This window comes from Gopherus flavomarginatus, chromosome 12 (assembly GCF_025201925.1).
Source record: "Gopherus flavomarginatus isolate rGopFla2 chromosome 12, rGopFla2.mat.asm, whole genome shotgun sequence".
Taxonomy (NCBI): Eukaryota; Metazoa; Chordata; order Testudines; family Testudinidae; genus Gopherus; species Gopherus flavomarginatus.
In genome coordinates, this window is record NC_066628.1 from 24,817,405 (window position 1) to 24,836,596 (window position 19,192).

Consider the following 19,192-nt stretch of genomic DNA (forward strand, 5'->3'; position numbering starts at 1 on the left):
GTATGTGGGGTCTTTGGCTGTCCTCGGTTGTAGGGTTTATGGTCTGTGTGCCCCCTGGGGTAATCGTTCCCCTTGACAGTAGCTTTCTTGCTTTCTGCCAGTTCCATCCATTTGGCTCCAATCTCCCCCGCCTCAGCGATATCTTTGGGATTTCCATCTTGTATGTACCGTGTGATGTCTTCAGGAACACCATCCAAGAACTGCTCCATTTGTATGAGGAGGTTCAGTTATTCCAAGGTTTGGATGTTGTTTCCTGTTATCCAGGCCTCATAGTTTTTTGCAATGTAGTAGGCGTGTTTGGGAAATGACACCTCTGGTTTCCACTTTTGGGTTCTGAAGCGCCGACGGGCATGATCTGGGGTTATCCCCATTCTGTATCTGGCCTTGGTTTGAAAAAGTTTATAGTCATTCATTTGCTGCTTAGGCATTTCAGCTGCCACCTCTGCTAAAGGTCCACTGAGCTGTGACCTCAATTCTACCATGTACTGGTCTTCGGGAATGCTGTACCCAAGACAGGCTCTTTCAAAATTTTCCAAGAAGGCCTCGGTGTCATCACCTGCCTTGTAGGTGGGAAATTTCCTGTGCTGTGGAGCAATAATGGGCGCCGGGTTGTTAGGGTTGGCTGGCACATGCAGCCCAGCTTTTGCCAACTCCAGTTCATGTTTTCTCTGTTTTTCCTTCTCTTCATTCTCTTTTTGTTGTTTTTCCATTTCTTTTTGTTGTTTTTCCATTTCTCGGCGGTGGGCCACCTCTTCTTCTTCTAGTTTTCTTTTGTGTGCTGCCTCTTGGGCTGCCTGTTCTCTTTGGAAGGCTGCCAGTTTCATGCTTTCTTCCTTTTCTTTCATCTCCATCTGTCGCCTGTGTTCAGGTTCTTTGAATTGCTCTTCGGCCTCAATTTTTGCCTTAGAAGTCATGATTCCTGTTTTCTTGTGTTGGGGTGCCCTCCGGTGTTTATCTTCTGCACTGCAGGCTCTGTTGCCTCCTGAAGTCTGCCTAGCAACAGTGCCTTTAGCTAATCTTCAATGTTAAGTAAACCTGAAAAACCACTTTATTTGCATGCATATAAGTGCTGGTACTTGCCTCCTAATGGGAGGGCTATTGCATGACAAAAGACCCTTAACAGTTTGGTAATGGCTTCTTGCTTATTATGCAAGCCACAAACTGCCAGAGAGAGCAGAAAAAAAAAATTCTCTCTGGTTCCCTTTTAAAACCAACTGTTTCTCTCTGCTAAAAAGCCCTTAGCAGAGAAGAAAAAAATATAATATTTCTACTGGCTTCTGGATTCTGTCTATATCCCACCGGCTGCCACTCATATCATAACCTTAGTCCCAGATTTGGACCTTAGCGTCCAAAATATGGGGGTTAGCATGAAAACCTCCAAGCTTAGTTACCAGCTTGGACCTGGTACCTGCTGCCACCACCCAAAAAATTAGAGTGTTTTGGGGCACTCTGGTCCCTCTGAAAAACCTTCCCTGGGGACCCCAAGACCCAAATCCCTTGAGTCTCACAAGAAAGGGAAATAATCCTTTTTCCCTTCCCCCCTCCAGGTGCTCCTGGAGAGATACACAGACACAAGCTCTGTGAATCCAAACAGAGTGAATCTCCCTCTCTGTTCCCAATCCTGGAAACAAAAAGTACTTTCTTATTCCCCCAGAGGGAATACAAAATCAGGCTAGCAATCCAACACACAGATCTCCCCTTGATTTCTTCCTCCCACCAATTCCCTGGTGAGTATAGACTCAATTTCCCTGAAGTAAAGAAAAACTCCAACAGGTCTTAAAAGAAAGCTTTATATAAAAAGAAAGAAAAATACATACAAATGTTCTCTCTGTATTTAGATGATACAATACAGGGCAATTTCTTAAAATAATATTGAATAAACAGCCTTATTCAAAAAGAATACAAATCAAAGCACTCCAGCACTTAGATTCATGCAAATACCAAAGAAAAGAAACCATATAACTTACTATCTGATCTCTTTGTCCTTACACTTAGAAACAGAAGACTAGAAGGTAGAAACTGCTTCTCCAAAGCTCAGAGAAAACAGGCAGACGACAAAAGACTCAGACACTCAATTCCCTCCACCCAAAGTTGAAAAAATCCGGTTTTCTGATTGGTCCTCTGGTCAGGTGCTTCAGGTGAAAGAGACATTAACCCTTAGTTATCTGTTTATGACAGAAGGGACCTCAGGAGGTCATCTAGTCCAATCCACTGCTCAAAGCAGGACCAATCCCCAACTAAATCATCCCAGCCAGGGCTTTGTCAAGCCTGACCTTAAAAACCTCTAAGGAAGGAGATTCCACCACCTCCCTAGCTATCCCATTCCAGTGCTTCACCACCCTCCTAGTGAAAAAGTTTTTTCCTAATATCCAGCCTAAACCTCCCCCACTGCAACTTGAGACCATTACTCCTTGTTCTCTCATCTGCTACCACTGAGAATAGTCTAGATCCATCCTCTTTGGAACCCCCGTTCAGGTACTTAAAAGCAGCTATCAAATCCCCCCTCAGTCTTCTCTTCTGCAGACTAAACAAGCCCAGTTCCCTTAGCCTTTCCTTATTAGTCATGCGCTTCAGACCCCTAATCATTTTTGTTGCCCTCTTCTGGACTGTTTCCAATTTTTCCACATCCTTCTTGTAGTGTCGGGCCCCAAACTGGACACAGTACACCAGATGAGGCTTCACCAATGCCGAATACAGAGGAATGATCACATCCCTCGATCTGCTGGCAATGCCCCTACTTATACAGCCCAGAATGCCGTTAGCCTTCTTGGCAACAAGGGCACACTGTTGACTCATAGCCAGCTTCTCGTCTACTGTAACCCCTAGGTCCTTTTCTGCAGAACTGCTTCCTAGCCATTCGGTCCCTAGTCTGTAACAGTGAATGGGATTCTTCCGTCCCAAGTGCAGGACTCAGCACTTGTTCTTGTTGAACCTCATCAGGTTTCTTTTGGCCCAGTCCTCTAATTTGTCTAGGTCCCTCTGTATTCTATCCCTACCCTCCAGCGTATCTACCACTCCTCTCAGTTTAGTGTCATCTGCAAACTTGTTGAGGGTGCAATCCTCACCATCCTCCATATCATTAATGAAGATATTGAACAAAATGGGCCCCAGGACCGACCCTTGGAGCACTCCGCTTGAAACCGGCTGCCAACTAGACATGGAGCCTTTGATCACTGCCCATTGAGCCTGACAGCTTTCTATCCACCTTATAGTCCATTCATCCAGCCCATACTTCTTTAACTTGCTGGCAAGAATACTGTGGGAGACCGTATCAAAAGCTTTGCTAAAGTCAAGGAATAACACATCCACTGCTTTCCCCTCATCCACAGAACCAGTTATGTCCTCATAGAAGGCAATTAGGTTAGTCAGGCATGACTTGCCCTTGGTGAATCCATGCTGACTGTTCCTGATCACTTTCCTCTCCTCTAAGTGCTTCAGAAGTGATTCCTTGAGGACCTGCTCCATGATTTTTCCAGGGACAGAGGTGAGCTGACTGGTCTGTAGTTCCCTGGATCCTCCTTCTTCCCTTTTTAAAGATGGGCACTACAGTAGCCTTTTTCCAGTCATCCAGGACCTCCCCCGATCACCATGAGTTTTCAAAGATAATGGCCAATGGCTCTGCAATCATATCCGCCAACTCCTTTAGCACCCTCGGATGCAGCACATCCAGCCCCACAGACATGTGCTCATCTCCAGTTTTCTAAATAGTCCCGAACCACTTCTTTCTCCGCAGAGGGCTGGTCACCTTCTCCCCACACTGTGCTGCCCAGTGCAGCAGTCTGGGAGCTGACCTTGTTTGTGAAGACAGAGGCAAAAAAAGCATTGAGTACATTAGCTTTTTCCACATCCTCTGTCCACTAAGTTACCTCCCTCACTCAGTAAGGGGCCCACACTTTCCTTGTTTTTCTTCATGTTACTAACATACCTGAAGAAACCCTTCTTCTTACTCTTAACATCTCTTCCTAGCTGCAACTCCAAGTGTGATTTGGCCTTCCTGATTTCACTCCTGGATGCCTGAGCAATATTTTTATACTCCTCCCTGGTCATTTGTCCAATCTTCCACTTCTTGTAAGCTTCTATTTTGCGTTTAAGATCAGCAAGGATTTCACTGTTAAGCCAAGCTGGTTGCCTGCCATATTTACTATTCTTTCTGCACATCGGGATGGTTTTTTCCTGCAACCTCAATAAGGATTCTTTAATCCTTCAGAGGATTGGAACTGATTTCAGTGAAGGAACATGTTTGCTAGATTTTCATGCATTTGTACAGGAAAACATTGAGTGTTTCCATTCATTTCAGGGATCCCTATTCAGTGGAACTCCTCAACATAATGGAAATGCAATTATTTTTGTTGAAAGAAGAGGTTTATAAGGGGGCACTGGGATTAGAGCCAAGGACTACTGGGTCTGCAGTCAAACACTCTACCACTGAGCTGTACCCTCATGACTGCTGTGGGGGTAAGTCAGTGATCTTAAAGATTTTGAAGGACAGGCACTGCCTCAGAGATCTCCTGTTCTCTTCCCAGACCACAGTGCTTTTAAAAATGGGGTTTGATTAAATTTATAGATACATGGAGACACCACAGCTTGCACACCCACCCACATAGCTTCCCCCAGTGACGTAGCTACCACCTCTCGGGGAGATGGATTAACTACGTGGACGGGACAACTCTCTCCCCTCTGCTTAGAGCATCTTCATTCTTTATGAATAGGTAGGAAAGAACTTCCTGAATGGACAGTAACGAATTTTTCAAATATTGCTGGGTCTGCATTCAATATGGGTAACTGGTCGTGCTGGGCTGGATTAGTAGGAGCATTGCCAGCAGATCGAGGGAAGTGATTATTCCCCTCTATTCGGCACTGGTGAGGCCACATCTGGAGCATTGTGTCCAGTTTTTGCCCTCCCACTACAGAAACAAATTGGAGAGAGTCTAGGGGAGGGCAACAAAAATGATTAGGGGGCAGGGGACTTACGAGGAGAGGCTGAGGGCACGATCACCCAGAGGGGGGGCAAGTGGGGCAATTTACTGAAAGCCCTGCAGGGATCACATGAGAATATATTATTCTATAGTATTGCAACTTTTTTTTACGGAAGGGGCCCCCAAAATTGTTTTGCCCCAGGCCCCCTGAATCCTCTGGGCAACCCTGCCCACTCCACCCCCTTGACTCATTCTCCTCCCTCTGAGGCCCCACCTGTGCTCTGCTCTCACTCCCATTTGGCCACTCTCCCACCCCTGCTCTTTCTCTTTGGCTGAGGCCTGCTGATCCACCTTTTGCTCACTCCTCTCCTCCCCAAAAGCCTCCTTGTGTCTCTCCATCCCCGCCCCCAAGGTCTGCCTGCTGCCCCCATCTCTCTGCCCTTCCCCTGAGACTCACCCTGCCCAAACCTCTCTGCCCCCTCCCCTAAGACCAGCCCTGCCCAGCACTCACACCTCTCTGCCCCTCCCGAGGCCCGCCCTGTCCACCTCTTTCCTCGGTCATCTGTTGTTGTTCCTTGAAACATCAAGGATGGAATAAAAAGCTGAGTTTACTCCAGGGTGAGGAAAGAAAGGAGCCACCAAGCCCTTGACAAATCTCAGTGCCCCAGAGAAAACCTGCCCCCTGCTATTGCAATCCCTGATGTGCTGGGGATATGATGGTAAAGGAACTGTCTGAATGATCAAGGCAGGAAATGGACAACAATCTACAGGAACGTCATTGACCACAAACACACTCTCCTCATGCTCCAGCCAGAAGGGAAATGAGCAGGAATTCTTGCAGTTCAGCCAGGGATACAATTACACAATGGCACAGCAGTGTGTGTATTGTGGAAGCTGGTCAGAGGAAACAACTGGAATTGATTACTCAGTGAGAACAGAACTGGAGTGTAGTGAGAGACACATCTCAAGCAAGTAGTTGTGGCCGAATGGTTAAGGCGATGGGCTAGAAATCCATTGAGGTCTCCCTGCGCAGGTTCAAATCCTGTCAACTACGGAGGAAGTTGTGGTCCTTTAGTTTCAACAGAGCTGGGTCTTGTCTCACTTTCAAGCTGTGTCTACACTATTGGGTAATGTGGCTTTAAAGTGTTTGAATTAAACAGCTGTTGCATGTCCACACTGTGCCCCTTGTGTCACCAGAGCACATCCAGGATGACCACAGAGAGCAGGGCACTGTGGGTAGCTGTGCAACTGGCTGCAGGTGCTTTGGGAAGGGTTTGCAATGCCTCACAGGCTGGTACAGCATCACATGATGCAGGTTTCTCTATCCCATTGTTCCATGGGAATCCTACTAGATTGCCAGCTGCTTTTCAACTGCAATATGTTTGGGGGGGGGGGGAGGAAAGAGTGGGTGAGTGTGTGGGCACACTGTCTCTAAGTTCAGACAGCTGCTGCAAGCAACCAGTCCTGGGGGAGGGGGACAGCCCCAACATCAGCCTCTGCTTCCCTCACTGGCTCAGCTCAGCACAGCAGCCTCTGTCACACATGCACGCTGTGGCCTGCTTAGCTCTGTGTCAGGTGTGCTGGAACAGGGGGGTTAGAGGGTCATGGCCCCACCACTCTTTACTGGCTGTTAGGACAAGTGATGGAGGGGGGGAAGGGTGGAGTCTTGGGAGTAAGAGGTGTTCAGTGGGTGTGGCCTCAGGGGGAGGGGTGGTGTGAGTGTGGTTCCTTGGGGAAGGGGTGTCATGAGAGCGCCACAGTTCAGACAATGGTGCCCCAGCCCCACTGTAAGGAAGCTCCCACCGCCCCTGCTCTGTGTTCGTAGTGCAGGAGAGAGCAGCATCCATGGCAGTGATTTGCTCCCGGGGGCTCCAGCAGAAGGGCTTGGGAGGTGATTTAAAGGTCCCAGGGCTCCGGCAGGGGGGCTCAGGAGGCGATTTAAAGGGCCTGGGGCTCCGGCCACTGCAGGGAGCCCTGGGCCCTTTAAATCACCAGACTGGGAAAGCCAGGCCGGGCTGGCACAGCGTACCCACTCTTGCCAGTACCCCATACCAGAACATACCGGCTTACTTTCACCTCTGGAAGATCCTCACATGGATTAATAACTGGTTAAAAGCTGGGAAACAAAGGGTAGGAATAAATGGTCAGTTTTCAGGATGCAAACTCGTACCTAGTGGTGTCTATACTGGGATCAGGACTAGTCAACATGTTGATAAACGATCTGCTAAACAGAGAGGTGACAAAATTTGCAGATGATCCAAAACTACAGAGGACAGTTAAGTCCAAAGCAGCCTGTGAGGAGCTAAAAAGAGATTTCACAAAAGTAGGTGAAAGGGCAACAAAATGGCAGATGAAATTCAATGCTGATAAATGCAAAGTGATGCACATTGGCAAACACAATCTCAACTCTGCATATAAAACGATGGGATGTAAAATAGCTGTTGCCACTCAAGTGAGAGATCTTGGAATCACTGTGGATAGTTCTCTGCAAACATCCACTCAGTGTGCGGCGGTCGGTAAAAAGCGAACAGAATGTTGGGAATCATTAGGAAAGGGATAGAAAATAAGAGAGAAAATCTTATTGCCGCTGTATAAATCCATGGTATGCCCACATCTTGAATGCTGCATGCAGATATGGTCACTCCATCTCAGAAAAGGTGTATTGGAATTGGAAAAGGTTCAGAAAAGGGGTATGGAGTGTCTGCCATATGAAGAGAGAATAATAAGCCTGGGACTTTTCAGCTTGGAGAAAAGATGACCAAGGGGAAATATGATAGAGGTCTATAAAATCATGACTAGTGTGGAGAAAGTAAATAAGGAAGTGTTACTTATTCCTTCTCATAACACAAGAACTAGGGGTCACCAAGTGAAATTAATAGGCAGCACATTTAAAACAAACGAACAGAAGTATTTTTTCACACAATGCACAGTTAGCGTGTGGAACTCCTTGCCAGAGGATGTTGTGAAGGCCAAGACTATAACAGGGCTCAAAAAAAGAGCTAAATCAATTCATGGAGGACATGCTCTGAGCCAGGATGGGCAGGGAAGGTGTCCCTAGTCTCTGTTTGCTAGGATTGGGTGACCGGGGATAGATCACTTGATGATTACCTGTTCTGTTCATTCCCTCTGGGACACCTGGCTTTGTCTGCTATGGGAAGACAGGACACTGGGCGAGATGGACCCAGTCTGACCCAGTCTGGCTGCTCTTACGTCCTTATGCTCCTTTCATACAGATGCCTGGGATTCTGCCTCACAATGTGTCCCTGAGGTCTCAGCCAAAATGCCCAGACTGGCAATCACTCTGGGCTCCTGAAGCCTCTGCCCCCAACCTAGTGCCCTATGGCTCATCTGTGACCCTTGCTGCTGCTCCTTGCTATAGACTGTGAAAGGAGCGGAGGCAGCACAGGAGCCTTCTGGGGACGCAGATCTGAGGCTTTGGGAGAGACACATTGTCTGAGACATCAGAGCGCTGTAAACCATGCAGCCACCCCCTCAATAAGGGGTCTGTTCCAGCCCTGAGTCTGGGCTACCATGATCCCTTCCCCAGAGCAGGGTGCCCACAGATTACAGCCTGAAAATAGGCATGTGACACTAAATCTTATTCTCCCTGACAGGGCCTCCCCTAGACCAAGTGGCACCCCAGGCAAGACACTTCGGTGCCCCCCCATGTTAAAATTTTGAATATCTTATTTTTCATTGCATTTGTAGCTCAGTTCATGATTTCGATGCACGATTTTCTCTGTCATATAAGATGATAAATTTGCAGGCTAGGTTCTGTAAACCTGTATTTATTCATGCCACATATAAGCAAATAAAACAAATTCATTTCCTCTAAGCATATAGAAACTTTTTAATTTTGACAGTAACTGAAATGTACTAACATCTAGCAATGGAATTGTCACCAGCACAGGGCTGGCCAGTCTTAAATAGTGTTACGGTAGGAGACAGCGTTAGGATGTTAACCCCAGGCCTTTAGTTGAAAGGTCGCTTCTCTCGCCTTTCCCCCATGAGCTGAAGCGCAGCATTCGAGAGATCCAGAGACTAGTTGATGACATTTCCAAGTGCTAAAATAGCAAGCGATGTCCATCTTGCATTTGCCATTGTTGACTGGAGAGATGTTCTATTGAGAATGACGAGTCCTAGTCAGCTGCTTTCTGGCAAGATGGTTTTCCCTTTTAGGCTTGGGAGGAGCCTGCGAGCTGTGGGTGAGGTTGTTCCAGTGAGAACTGCTGCTCCTTTCTTGCTGACCTGGGGGTGCCAGTGACAGCTTGTGAGGGGGCAGGTGCTGGTTTGAGTGAATGGGATACAGGAAACCCCAGCCTGCCTCTCCAGGCCAAGTCCACTGCTTGGCTCCTGTGTTGTGACATCCAGATTTAAATCTTCCCAGCATGTGCTGCGACTCGTGTATTAAGCCTTCCTGGTGGGCCTGGTCATTGCCAAAGTAGCTCAGCTGGGAGTGCATTGGATTGAAGATCTAAAGGTTTCTGGTTTGATGCCAGGCGTTAGCACCCCCTTCACCCTGGGCATGTTGTGCTGGGCTTTCTTCTGGGTGTGCAGCTGTGCCCTGAACTCACCAGTGTTCCTAATTTCAGAGGCAACACTCGCAGAGGGCGTGTGTGGGGTCATGTGCCCCACCTGGGTTAGCTATCGCCTGCTGCATCATGTGGTGCTGCCAGGCCCCCTCCCTGCAAAGCAGCTGCTGCAGGGGTGAGTGGAGAGGGGCTGCCTTTGCTGCTTCCTCGCCCTGCACTGTTCACAGCTGGGGGGGCTGTTGATTGCAAGGGGATGGGGCTGAACCTTGACATTGTGCCCCCCCACCCCTTCAGGAGACACCAGTCGTCTGTGCCTGGTTGGAAGCTCCACAGCCAGAGGAAAAAGTGGTTTTCTGCACCAGAGCTGCCAGCTCTTACTTTCTTTCTCATGACGGGGAGGAAAAACGAATCTCTTTTTCAAAGCCCAGTCCTGCCATTGACCGAGGTCTGACTTTCTAAGTTCCTGCTAGAGTGGGGGATTTAGAGTTAGTGGGGCCCTGTGCGCATAAAGTGCATTCAACAATCCCCCTTCCTCTGAGCTCTGCTATGTCTCCAGTAGCTGCTGTCCCCTGGTAGCAGGGAAGGACGTTTCTACCCATCCAGGAGATCCCAGCCTTGGACCAAAGGCAACTTCAGGCTTCTCCTCTCTCCCTTCTTGGAATCAAGTTCAGGTTTTTACCAGGAGTTAAAGCAGCCTGAAGCTGCAGAGTCTGGATCAAGGTCACAAGTTCCCAGTGTCTCCGTGGAAGGGAATTTGTTAAATCCCAGATGAGTGGAGTTAAATCACTTCTCAACCTGAGTCCTTAGGTCTAAATCCTGAGGATATTGTCCCATCATGGGGCCATTTCCCACCTCTCTTTCATACAGAAGCACAATTTTCTTTGCACAGACACAGGAACAGCAAGATCTTTCTCTGTCCCTTGTGCAAAGCAGGGGGCCAAATTCCATGGAAATAATGGCCAAGCAGGGGGCCCTGCGTACATCCAGCCCTGGCCGTGAGATGTTCCCTCCCCTCTTTCTTTATGCTGCTGTTGTTATTTCATGGAATGTCTGCGATGGGGAAAAGCTGAGTTCACTCCAGCTGGAGGGAAAAAGACCCCTGAAAATCTCAGGCCCTCAGGGAAAACCCAACCCCTGCTACCAGGGTCACTGAGGTGCTGGGGATTTGAGTAGGAAAGGGACTGTCTGAATTATCAAGGTGGGGAATGAATAACAAACTACAAGATCCACCTCATTAACCACCGACACAGCCTAATCCTGCTGCAGATAGAGAGGAAACTGGGAGCGATTCTTTGCTGTGCAGCCATGGAAACGCTGACCCAATTGCACCGCAGTGAATGTGCTGGGGAAAGCTGGATTTTACAGGCAGGTGGAAATAGTGGATCCTAGAAACACCTGGAGTCCCCCACACTGCATCTGCCACCAGGGTTGGGTGTTGAGCTGCTCACAGAGTCCCCCACCACCATTACTTTGTAGCAGGGGATTGCAGCACCACCCACCCACCCAGAGGTGAAAGTAAGCTGGTCCAGTCTGGTATGGCGTACCGGCAAGAGCCAGTACGCCGTGTTGGACCACACTGGCGTCCACGGCGGGGATTGAAAGGGCTCTGGATTGCCCACGGCCAGGGCTCCGGCGGCCGGGCTGGGGCCGGGATTGAAAGGGCTCAGAGCTCCCCGCGGCTGCGGGCAGCCCAGAGCCCTTTAAATCCCAGCTGCAGCTGAGATTTAAAGGGCTCAGAGCTCCCCGCCACTGCAGGCAGCCCAGCGTCCTTTGAATCCCGGCCGCGGCTCTGGTGACGGGCTGGGGCCGGGATTTAAATGGCTCGGGGCTCCCCTCAGCCGCGGGGAGCTCTGAGCCCTTTCAATCCCAGTCCCAGCCCGGCCGCCGGAGCCCTGGCTGTGGGCAGTCCAGAGCCCTTTCAGTCCCCGCCGTGGACGCCGGTGCGGTCCAACATGGCCCTTTAAATCCCTGCTCCAGCCCCGCAAAGCTCGGGGTTCTCCTGGTGGCTGGAGGCCCAGGCTCTTTAATTTTCCCATGAGCCCTGGGGGGCTCCCAGCCCCCTCTTCAGCTAGGAGCCCCTGATTGATTTAAAGGCTCTGGGTCTCCCAGCCACAGCTGGTGCCCCAGGACCTTTAACTTTTGAGAAGTTACGCCTCTTCTGGATGAGGCCACACCCCCTCAGGACTCCCGCAGTACCGGTAAGTCCTGTAAGTTACTTTCACCTCTGCACCCAGCCAATGCAGTATGAGGGCTGAGGCTTGTATCGCACACCCTGGGTCCAGGGCATGCACTCTCTCTCCTCCTCTGCTGTGTAGAATCTGGCCCTGCTGCAAAGTGTCCCTCATGAGCCACCAACCTCCAGGACAGCAGGTTCAGCCCTCAGAGCAGGAGCCTGCCCAAGGTGGAGGTGTAGCTCAGTGGTAGAGCACATGCTTTGCATGTATGAGGCCCTGGGTTCAATCCCCAGCATCTCCAGGCTCTTTTTTTCACACTGCTGCTTTGCTCATGCCCAGAGGGGATGTGGCCCACCAGGCTCCCTGCCCGAGCTTCAATCCTGCTCACTGAGGGGCAAGGGACAATTGCATGGAAGGTCCTGGGGGAGTTTCTGCTCCTAAGTCACCTCGGTACGTTTAAGATTCCCACCCGCTGTGCTGCTTGGGACAATGGTAGATGAGAAGGGCGAATCCTCCAGCACTGGAGGGAAAGGTCCCATCTGCACAGCCCGAGAGGCAAGGAAACAGAGGGGCCGTCAGTGCTCAGAGAGGAGAGAGGTCAGTGATTTACACCCACCAGGGGACACTGATTTTTTGAGGAGGGTGCAGCTGGCTTGAGATGGTGCTGACGATGGATAGAAAAAAGGCTGGAGTCAGTGACAGATGGGACCACAGAAGGGGAAGGGGAATGGCAGCCCCACAGAAGGTCCTGGGTGCTCAGATGCTCCAGTTATTGCACCCTGGCCTGTCCTAGAGAGAGAAAAGACTCAGAGGGACCCAACCCCCCTACAGTGATCCCATGGACAAGAACCTGGTTGGGAGTAGGGTGAAGGTTCCCTCTGGGCAAAGGGGAGCTGAAATCCCTCAGTGTCCTGGAATTTAAGCAATGAAAGCGTCAAACCCTGCGCGGGTGTGGGCTGAGGTGCATCAGCAGAAGGTTGGGCTGGACAGAGGTGACAGGTTTGTATAATTTTTGGTGGTTCCCAGAATGGACCAAGTCCTGCCCCACCCCACACCTGTGTAAGGCTCTGGGAGGGAATTTGGGTGTGGGAGGGAGAGGGGTTGGGCTCTAGGAAAGACTTTGGGTGCAGGGTCTGGGCTCAGTCAGAGGGTTGAGGTGCAGGAGTGGGTGTGGTGGGCAGGGTCTTGGAGGGAGTTTGGGTGCGAATATGGGGTTTGAGTTGGAGCAGAGTGTGAGGGGTGCAGGAGAGGGTGAAGGGTGCAGCATTTACCTCTGGCATTTCCCAAAAGCAATGCGCACCCCTCTCTGGAAGCAACCTCTAAGCAGGAGGGCTGGGAGTGTCTCTGTGCACCGCTGCCAGCAGACTCCACCCCACAGCTCCCATTGCCACAGTAGGCAGAGTTGGCACTCGGGGAGATCCCCCCACACCCCAGGGGCTGCAGTGACGTGCCAGCTGCTTCCGGGGGTGGCGTGCCACACGGAGAGAGGGCGAGCAGGAAACTGCCTTAGCCCCCTTGTGCTGGTGGTGGTGGTGGCAGAGATCTCTGGGCCCTTTTAAATTGCCCATAGGCGGCAGGCAGGACCAGAGGGGACACTCCCAAGGCCAAACATTGCTTTGCACAATGATCAGTCTCGGAAGAGGACAGAAATGAAATGGCAGCAGAACCTAAGGAATGAAAAGCCTCCCGATTCTTGTGTGTGCACTGACTCTGAACAGAAACTGTAATTTGACTCACTTTGTGTCTGCGGCCGGTAAAATATCAAGGCAAAATCATTCCAGTGATTGTGACACTGGGTTTGAGAAGGCTTTTGTATTATTAAAATGTAACTAGCATGTTAGGTCTTGTCTTGTTCATGGATGGGAAGATGTTCTTTTTCAGGGATCTCAGACGAGAACTGGGGCACAACACTTGGTTTGTTTAGACCACAAAAATGGAGGCAGGAACCTCATCTCTCCTGCTGGCAAAGAACCCCAGGTACCTAAAAGACAGGGACTCACATCCCTGAATGGGCTTTAAAAAAGTTAGGCCCTGAACATTTCTTGTTTTTGCAGACTAGACACTTTAGCAAACTTTAGAATTCCTTGGTGCTAAACACTGTGAAACTCCCCTTTCTCTTTCACACATGGCTTTAACGCCCCTTATCTCACTCAGGCTCATGACTGCCCAGAGTTTGAGAACTGTCCCTGTTCCCATTGAACAGATGGGGAGGAGCCTGAGGTACAGAGAAGGGAAGTGACCTACCCAAGGGCATACACAGAAAGGTGGTGGCAGAGCCAGAAAGAGAAGCCACTGGTCCTGACTCCTGTTCTAAAGGACAAACCGTCCCCCTCTCCCCTAGAGGTAGGGATAGAGCCCAGGAATCGAGATGGTGGGGAAATTTCATTGAAACCGTTTTTGTCAGAAAATCCCATTCAGACTAAACCGGTTTGTTTCTCAAAATCATAACAGATGGGATGAAAGTTCTTTGCAAAATTATTTTGTTGCAAAACAAAATCATCTCCTGTTTGTCACAATGTGTTAAATTGTCTCATCACACGCAAAGAGGAGACACTTAAAGCTCGAACATTAGATCAGATGCTTCAGTCTGAGCTAAGTCGTTGCTGCTTTTACCAATTTCAAAATAAAAAAACAAATAAAATAGACTGTTTCAGCTGTTCTATTATGTGTTAATCTGCTCTGAGTAAACGTGATAGGACACCTCATATTATGCCCTACTCCTAGTGACACTCTCCAATGGATCCACATCCTCCACCCACTGTGAGGTAAGTAGGAGTAGATCATTATTATCCCTTCTTGAAAGATGGAGAAGCTCAGGCTGAAAAAGAGAATTGACTTGTCTCAGGTCACACAGCCAGTCAGTCTGGGCTGGGGCTTCAGGGGGTGCGAGTGGAGGGGGCAGAGCCCAGGGCTGGGACGGCAGGGGGTGTGTGGGTGGGGGAGCACTGCTGGGCGGGGAGGGGAGAGCCCAGAGCTTGGGCAGCATGGCGTGTGTGGAGGGGAGAGCCCAGGGCTGGGATGGCAGGGGGATGTGGTTGGGAGAAGGCCCAGAGTTGGAGTGCCAGGGGGTGCAGGTGGGGGGGGGGGAGCCCAGGGCTTGGGCAGCAGGGAAGCATGTGTGGGGGGCCCAGAGCTGGGGTGGGGGCAGCCAAAATTTGTTTTGCTTGGGGCGGCAAAAGACCTAGAGCCAGCCCTGCCTCCATGCACCATGAGGTAGGTAGGAGTGGATCATTATTATCCCTACTTGAAAGAGGGAGAAGCTAAGGCTGAGAAAGGAGAATTGACTTGTCTTAGGTCACATAGCCAGTCAGTGGCAGAGTTGGGAATAGGACCCAAGAGCCCTGATTTTCAAAATAACCATCGGATCTTGAATTTCAGACGCTGAATGACCTGAATAAAGTGCTCTCAGATGAGCTCCAGACCAACAACAGTGACAGTAATTATTCAGCAAGTATTTGAGGAGAACTGCAATGTTAGAGAGAATCATCAACTGCTCAGAGACAATTAATGCAGAGAAGCAGCAAAATTCATCAAACATAGAACTGGTTCTGACTTATTTCCTTGGTTTTAAAAGAGAACAACAAGGACCTGAGTCTCCTCCCTGTCAATAACCCCCTGCTCAGCCAATCAGGGTAGAGACTGAGGATGAGAGGCTGAGGGTTCTCACCAGAGAGCCCAAAGGATGGCCCAGGTCAGTGGTGGGGATCACTGCCCGAGCACTAGTTCAGCCTCACATTTTTGGGTGGACCTTCCACAGTGAGAGCTGCAGAGCACTGCCCCGCAACACACACACACACACACACCTCCTGCTGTTGGGAGGGGAACAGGATAAAGGACAAAAGAAGCAAGAGAAGAAGAGAAAGGAGGGAAGGAGGGATGGAGGAAAAGGTGAAACAAAAAGGACAAACGCTAATGTCCCCAGTGATTCTAAGGGAAAAAATCCCAGGTGTGGAATAAAATTTTGCCTCCTTAAGCTCATGTTTTCCATACCTAGAATTCACCTGTCACCAGATGGATCAAACTGAACAGGTTTCAAACCTCCAGGAGGCTCTTACCATCTAAACAGGGATGGCTGTTTTCTAGTAAAATCACTACAAGGGAAGGAGAAAGCTTGAAAGAGGTTCCTCCTGGCGCTCACGTCCGTGAACCCAAATACTCTCTCAATCCTCAAAGAGAGACCTGGAGAAGGAGACTTGCTGAAGCAAAGCCACAGGGGTCTCTGAGGTTTCTCTGGCCCCTCGCCCCTGTCCTGCCTAGCTGCTGTCAGCATCTCTCCGTGAGGTCATCACCTCCCCACCACCTTTGACCAATAGTCTGAGGTCCTGCAAAAGCCCTTGTGATGTCACTGCCACACCTCTCCCTTGCTGTGCCAATGTCCTGCCCCTGGCCCGGCCCTTTGGAGGTTTGAGCTACTCCCTGTGGATCACCCCACTCAAGGAGCATTCATTCTAGGCAGCAAGCTGGCTAGACAGGAAAACATCAGATGCTGCTCCCAATGCTACACTCAGTTTTTTAGAAATTAGTCGACTTTATGGCCAGAAGAGACCATTAAAGCATCTGATCTGACCCCCTGCATATCACAGGCCTCCTGTATGACACAAGAGCTACTCTGGGGGCAAACATATTCCAGAAAGGCATCTAGTCTTCATTAAATGACATCAAGAGATGCTGAATCCACCACTTTCCTTGGTAGCTTGTTCCTGTGGTGAATCATCCCCGCTGTTGAATATTTGTGCCTTAGTTGTAATAGGAATTTGTCTCTTTTCACCTTCCAGCCATTGGGACTTGTTATGCCTTTCGCTGCTCGATTAAAGAGCCCTTCAATACCCAATCTTTTTTCTCCATTAAGGCACTTCAACACTTCAATGAAATCACCTTTCAATCTTCTTTTCAGAAGCTAAACAGGTTGAGCTCTTTCAACAGCTCACTAGAAGGCATTTTTCTCCAGCCCTCAGAACATTTGGTGGCTCTTTGCTGCCCCAGCTCCAATTTCACAACATCTGTTTCAAATGAGGACATCAAAACTGGAGGCAGTATTCCAATATCAGTCTCACTGATGCCGTGTCACCTCCTGTAACGTTACTGACACAATCTGTAGCTGTATAGATCACTGTTGCAGTCACTGTTCTATATTTGCAGCCAAAATTGTAGAAAGGTTGTTGTGTAATGGGTCTATGGAGAGGTTATGATTGGCTGATTATAATTATGCTATCTCTAGATGTGTATCATTTTTGTAGTTGACATTATGAATATTGGCTGTATGCTGTCCCTATTTCAAACTTGTGCTCTGCTTCCGGGGAACACCCCAGCCAGACAAGTTGGTGTCAGTTCTGCCTAGTCTGCCTGATGGCCCATTAAGGACCATGAGCTATACAATCGACCCACTGAGAGAAGGCAGATATGCCTTGTGACTCAACAAGGTATGCAGGGACCTGCCTATGGACAGAACTCTAAGGTTTTTCTATGCCACGTGCTGGATAGAGTGTCCCTGGGGCAAAGAAAACAAAGACCACACTGCAAGAGACTATAAAAGGCTGATGCCTCATCTCCATCTTGTCTTCAGTCCTGCTTCATACCTCTGGAGGGACTTTGCTACAAACTGAATCTCTATACAAAGGACTGAATGACCCATCCCAGCTGTGGATGGACTCCAGAGACTTGATTTGAACCTGTAGTTTATTCCATCACTGCTACAAGCCTGAACCAAAAATTTTGCTATTACTGTATGTGAAGGGTTCAAATCCATGTGCATTTTGCATAACAACCTGGTCTATGGATTGTGCCAGCTCTTTTCCAGACCCAAAGTCCAGAGTATGGTCAAGGGACCAGAGGCCTAGCAAATAGTGACCAGCTAAGAGAAAGCTGGGTAAACAGAAAGCCTTGCTTGCTAAGATAGGCCTGGTCAGCAAGTTGCCAGTGTTGGAGCTAAGAACTAAAGAATTGTGTCTTATTCAGAGTTGCAGATTGAACAAAGAATCCCTGTTCCTATTGTGTTTGTTTCTTCTGTAGGGAGATGTTCTTCCCACAGATCCAGGCTTGAGTTTATGAAGAGTTGGCACATGTCAGTATAAGATACAGCATCCTTCCACCTCCCTTCCCAGGGACCAATGCCTGCCTTCAGACACACAGAAAACAATCTTTATTGCCATATACTTTCACTGTTTCTTTGCTTTAACCCCTAGGAATGTACCTGTTGGACAATCCTTTGATTGCTATGGACCCCAAATCAGAATTCAACATATATATTTTATACTAATAACATTTTATCAAAGTATTAATGAAATGTTAACTTGCTAACTTGAGACCATGGGCGGAGGCATTATGTGACCTGTCAACCACTGGCTAATGTGCTTATCTTGTCTTGCTACAAAACCTATCCCGGGGTGTGGAACTGCCTACCCCGCCACTTTCCCCAGCCCATGGAAAGTTTATATATTCTATTGTAATCAATTAATTGGCAGTGTCTCTGAGCCTAAGAAGCAAGGGGACATTCCGCCAGCGCTATGTGTAATAGACTCCTATGCTTGCCCTCTACATGGTGTAGATTTATGTCTTTCAGAGAACAAAGAAAGAACTGGAGGCCAGGTGAGCAGGTTGCCTGGGAAACAGAACAAAGGACAAAAGAGGGACAAAAGACCTAGCTGAGTTGGGTTGTTGGAAGCATGGAGTCTGCTGGTTTGGGGACTCGACGGGAGAGCCCAGGGTCTGAGTTCTGGGTCTGCCCAAGATGGACGTTGCTGAATCTTCCTGCCTCCTGTGCTAACAGAGAACTTTCCCAGTCTGGATTCCAGACCACTAATAAACCTTCTGTTTTACAACGCTGGCTGAGAGTCACTGGTGATTGCGGAAGTTGGGGGTGCATAACTCCCCTTTGGGGTGAGGGATGTAAGGCTTTCCTAGGTGTCCTGCTAAGGTGACTCACTACAGGAAGCTCCTGGTGTGGAACAGGGGTGCTGAAAAGTCCAAGGTCAGTCCTAGGAGGGCTGAGGGCAAGGAGGCTTCCACTAGTGAGAGCGTCCCCTGGAGGGTGTCACACTGATGATGACTCTGCCTGGGTTTGGTTCAGAGCTGTTCCAGAGCACGGAGCATGTGTCCACCCCTCATGATGTGACCTGCAGGCTCCACTCTGGCAAAGCTCCCTGTCCCTGGGCTTTAGCATCACTAGCCCCTGCTTAGTGACTAGGGGTCAGTTTAGGGCAGTGGTCCCCAAAATGTGGGGCCTGACTCCTAGGGGGGCACAGAGGAACGTTCATGGGGGCACCTCAGGGCCCGAGCCAGCCCCCATGGAGGGCAGGGAGGGAGCACCACTCAGTCTCACTCTGTCCCAGCTCTTCACTCACCCTACCCTCAACCTGAGCCCCTGGCCCAGCTGCGACCCCCTTACCTATTTCTGCACCCCTCTCCCCAGCAAGCAACGGCCGCACTCCCAGCCCTGGTTCTCGACTGTGGCTTCTGAGGGGCCACAGACACGGATAAAAAGTCACAATGTGAAAAGTTTGGGGACCACTGGTTTAGGGTGACATCCTGAGTTGCTTCTATGCAGTCGAATAAAAGGTATTCTTCACTCACC

General features: G+C 49.5%; 2 non-coding genes and 1 pseudogene across 2 annotated transcripts; all 3 read left to right on the plus strand.

Annotated features, from left to right (window-relative positions):
* The window catches only part of LOC127032168 (zinc finger protein 420-like), a 200,860-nt pseudogene that overhangs the window by 98,909 nt on the left and 82,759 nt on the right, over positions 1 to 19,192 (plus strand).
* TRNAS-AGA (transfer RNA serine (anticodon AGA)) lies at positions 5,889 to 5,970 on the plus strand. The gene has a single exon. It is a non-coding gene; the product is annotated as a tRNA-Ser (tRNA).
* Positions 11,852 to 11,923, plus strand: TRNAA-UGC (transfer RNA alanine (anticodon UGC)). The gene has a single exon. It is a non-coding gene; the product is annotated as a tRNA-Ala (tRNA).